Source organism: Palaemon carinicauda, chromosome 42 (assembly GCF_036898095.1).
Source record: "Palaemon carinicauda isolate YSFRI2023 chromosome 42, ASM3689809v2, whole genome shotgun sequence".
NCBI lineage: Eukaryota > Metazoa > Arthropoda > Malacostraca > Decapoda > Palaemonidae > Palaemon > Palaemon carinicauda.
The window spans coordinates 8,876,231-8,881,622 of record NC_090766.1 but is presented as its reverse complement, the minus strand read 5'-3'; positions in this window follow the sequence as shown (position 1 = coordinate 8,881,622).

The window sequence follows — 5,392 nt, the reverse complement described above, 5'->3', positions numbered from 1 at the left end:
GAAATTAAATATATCTTTAGATTATTAAATACTGAAATATCTATAATACCCAGCAGTTTAACTAGATGACATTTAATACAGATGAAATCATTATGTGTTCTAATTCAGAATAAAAAAAAAAAGCTAATCATTTTCGTAATAGAGAAACACAGGACCAGGAATTATAACTTATATACAAGTTAATTATTGTTAGGAAAATATAAAGGCTACTTATAAAGAGTGAGGCATCAAATTCAAATATCTGAACAAACGACAAATTATAATCAATCATTTACTTTTCGGTGGCTATGAAGATTGAAATTTTCTCCTTAAATAGTCCAGCAAATTGCAAGTAATTCCTCAACTCTAAAATTGAGAAAATAATTTGCTTTTAAAATTATTTATTATATAAATTCATAAAAATACTATACTTTCAAGTTAAATGCGTAGTTATCTCAGAAAATCTATAATATTCAGGGATACTTTAAAAGTTAAAGTAATTTTTTTACTCAAATACATTTTTAAAATTATAAAACCAGGCTATTTCAAAAGTTGAAATACCAATTTTTTTTATATGCTCTGCTTACTAAAGCTGATGATTCTATACTCTTGGAAAATAATTTTTTGATGAAACTCAAGTTTGAAGATTGGCAAGGGGCTGACTGACTGAGTATTACACTTATCAAATGAATAGAGGATCCTTTTCACATAGTTAAATGAAATTTCTTCAAAACTATGTTACATAAAAACCTGAAATCCTAATTTGTACCCATCTACAAAAAAGCTGTAACTAAAATCCTTTAAGTCAGACTTCTTTATGGAAACATTCCCAAAAAACCTGAGTTCCCTTGTCCACCTTGGGACACGCTCTATTAAAAGGAATTAAGTAAAAGAATGACCTAACTTCTCCATAAGAATCACACTCCAATCATTCAATACTTGCACAGCAAACCCTCACTCCTTGCAGTGGAATCCATAACACTTTCATAGCACCAGGGCCAACATTCGATATTTGCTACTGGATTTTAATACTTTTGCTTTACTGATGTGCAATGAATAATCATCTTTAAGTAAAAGTGGTTTAAAAAAGAATGGATCCCACTACCAATAGATAAAAAAAAATTCATTCTCCGACAGGGAATCGTGTGATTAGCGATTCATTTTAAGAGGGAGATTGGACTGAGTTAGGAATCTAGTGCAGAACTTGGGTGTGTGAGGTCATTCGGCACCCAAGTGCAACCAGGGAAAAACACGCAGATGTACTTTGAAGTGAAAATCATAAGAGGTTAGACGGCAAGATGGAAGAGCGAAGGCAGGAAAGGAGGAATTAAAGTTGAAGATAGTTAGCTACATTAGGGCCAGAAGGAACACTGCCAATACCCTCAAGTGTAATGCCTACAGAAAATCCTTTGAGGTGCACTGACGACACCACCGAGTCCTGGTGTTTAAGAGATACAGAAGAGAGAGTGAGGTGGAGATACGGAAGAGAGAGTGAGGTGTGTGACCCCCTTTCACTGTGGCATGGAACAAAAATGTAACACTAAGGTAGTTAAGTTATGCAATATCCAATTTACCATACTTTATTCTATTTTCATCACTTCTGCAGCTCCATCAATCATTTTTAATCTATTCTTATAATTCTCAATTTAATACTTAATCTACTCTATCTCAAGTGAGTTCTGATAATCCCGTAAGGGCAAACAGCTAAACCAATGGTATTCTCAAAGGGTGCGGATGCAGAAATAATTACCTGTACTTTCAAGGTAAGTAGTGTGTACTTAAAACCTCAAGAGACATTAAAAAACATAACCTTTAATATTGTATTGTAATATTCTAAATTGTACCCTCTTTCAATATGACAATTTGTAAATTTCTCATTACGAATAACAAGTAAGGTTCATGTATCGTGTCACTAATATTGGTGACGCCAACCAATTGGGTATTGTTATGACTATGGTCAGCAATGCATTACGTAGCTGTTTGTGCCCCCAAGTTACGGGCAAGAACGCAAGTTGACTTGTACGCACCATACAGATAGGGCACTCTGTAATACACGATTAACACTGGATAGTGTCCCTTACTTATCCCACCCATTAAGGATCCTATATGGGGCAGTAATGGAGCGCTAACTACCCACAATGCTAAGGTTTAATAGAAGAACGCTGAAACACACCCCTGGATTAATAAGATCAGGAGACAACAGAAGAGGCAGTAACAGTTGATCTAAACACATTAGTCAGGGTATTTGGTATGGCCATATGTACAAGTGTTCAGTGCAAGGCAGGGGAAACAGCAAGTATAATCCCCCCAAGAACTTTATGTATGAGATGTCTGCGGAGGATTTCAGACGCTGAAAGCGATCTATGGAAGACTGGATAAAAATCAGCAAATTTACCCTGATGAAGCAGTAATGAATATCAAGCTACTCAGCAATGACAAAGTGCAATAGATGCCCAATTCTCTCTAGCCACTTGGAATGTCTGATGGGTAGAGGACACCTCTGATGCTTTGAGGAAAATAACAATGAAGACAGTGAACAGAGCTCTTGTGTGGGATAAGTTCTTCACAGGAAGGCAGAAGGAAGAAGAAACGGCAAAGGAATACATCCTCAGGTGCCAACAGGAAGCCCTTGAGTGTGCGTTCGTGTACCCCAGTTGCAGAGAAGACATGTGATTATGCACTGGGGATTTCATCAAATAGTGTTTTACGAAAGAAGTCGAAAGCTCACAACTTTCATATACCCATGGGGGAGGTATCAGTGCTGTCTCACACCCATGGGGCACTGCGCTGCCCCGGATGCTTACACAAAGAGATTCAATGATGTAATTGTAGATATTCCAAGGAAATTTAAATGTATTGATGACATACTGTTGCATGATTCTAGTATAGAATACAATACTGTATTCCAATTATTGTGAATTTTGCAGGTGTAAAAAACCTATCTCTTATAATGTTATGAATTTTCCACAAGGAAGGATACCGTTTAAAGACAAGACTATTTCTGCACATCAGTATTGCATTAAGTGAAAAAAGCTACCCAGAAATCACTGCATCTTTAAAACACAGATTAATAGGATACGCAAACAAAGCAATTTTATGGAAATTGAACTTTCGTACCTCGATCGATGTAAGCAAATAAAAAAATCTGTCATAAATACAGGAAATTTTGCACTTAAAGCACAAACCTGGCAAGATTATGTCAATGATTTAGAAACCTATTCTTCGTACTAAATACATTTTCACACGCTTTAAACAATACAAACACATGCATACACACATCTAGACAGCTTTTACCTTCGATGACAATATATTCAAGAACTTATTATACAATATCTAAAAATGATCAAAGTGTTATTTATCCCTTCTTTATGTCACGGGCACAAACGACACGAGACAAGAAACAAAATGGAATTTCTGAACCGAGCTGTGCACCTTTTCAGAGAGCCCAGATATCTCGCCATAATAAAAAGCTCTGAAATGCAAGACTTGAAAATGACATCTTATTTGATTCCTTGAAAAACTTGCTTCAAGTACACTTATCATTAATCTTTAATACAGTATTTTAATTATATTTTAACTTGAAGTCTTTAAGAAAAATTTAGAAATATCAGTTACCATCACATACATATTAACTTCAAAAAGAGCATAAACATGTCTGGAGAACAATGAATCACAATCCTTTTACATTAAATAGACTTTCCACTACTTACATTACACTATTCATAACCAATTTGATATTTTTGTCATTGACACAAGTGCATAAAATTTTGCTAGTAATAAAAATGATAGTACCAAAACCTGTACATTTGACAACATAACCTCCTACAATGCAAGGTTCTTAAATATTCTTAAATATTTGATTGAAATAAGATCCTTTATACCCAATTCTAAAATCTGATAAACATAACAAACATAAAAATGTGAGGCTTTTGAGAAAATTAATAATGGTACAACACAGCCATAATTTTTCATGACTTTAGCTGTCAGGATAAAACCCACACTGACAAGACACCTGGATCAATAAGCAGACTAAAGACCAATATGTTTACCACTACAAGGTGTCAGCCTTTGACAAGTACAATATATTCAAGATAACACATTGATCTACAGCTCTCAAGACACCAGTAAAAGAATGAACAAGCTCTGTACATGGGGACTAAAATAACAGTCTAAAGAACAAGTGATTACTCTAGTTAAGATTAGGATCTACCTCATGAACATTTTAGCCCACTTTATGGCGAGGAATAAAATGGCAAATGCTGATGCTCAAAGAGGAGGGGGGCAGTGGGAGACTCATCAGCCATATGAGGCAAGAGTCTGTTTTTTTAATAACATTTCCAAATTTGGGATAAAGGAAGGATCAAGGATGGGGAGTGGGAGATCTGAAATTACAGGTGAGCATCTGGTTGAAATAAAAGAGAACTTCACAATATAACCTTACTTATAAATGTGTACAAAATCTTCTACTTTCAACAACTAGCATATTATTCTTCAAGGTATATTCATGGGGGGGGAGAGAGAGAGAGAGAGAGAGAGAGAGAGAGAGAGAGAGAGAGAGAGAGAGAGAGAGAGAGAGAGAGAGAGAGAGAGAATGTATATTGGGATGAAATTTGACTAATATTTAAGAATTATTCACATATGGTATAGGGAAAAATTTGACTCTAAAAATCATTCACGCAAGATATTGGGACAAAATTTGACTATTTAAAAATTATTCATACATGGTATTGGGATGAAATTTGACTAATATTTAAGAATTATTCACATATGATATAGGGACAAAATTTGACTTTAAAAATCATTTACGCAAGGTTTGGGACGAAATTTGACTAATATTTACGAATTATTCATATGGTATAGGGACAAAACTTGACTTTATAAATCATTTACGCAAGGTATTGGGACGAAATTTTACTAATATTCAAGAATTATTAACATATGATATAGGGTCAAAATTTGACTTTAAAAATAATTCATGCAAGGTATTAAGATGAAATTTGACTTATATTTACAAATTATTCATATGGTATAAGGACAAAATTTGACTTTAAAAATCATTTACGCAAGGTATTGGGACGAAATTTGACGAATATTTCAGAATTATTAACACAAAAGAATAGGAAACAATACAAGATACTATACTATTCTTTATCTTCAACATATAAATCAAAAGATGGATTCTAGTTCTTTTTCATCACAAGAAAACAGAATTGTAAAAGGGGAATAGATTATTTCTACTAAAAGCAAAGCAAAATTTAATTATTGTACCAGGTTTTCCCTTAGCCTATATACTTTCAATATTTTCTTAATCAAGAGACAAAAGGGGATAAAGCAAAGAAAGTTCTCTCTCATGGTATTTTGGCAGATAATTTAGGAAGAAAACCTTAAGGTCCTACATGTGGGAAACACACCT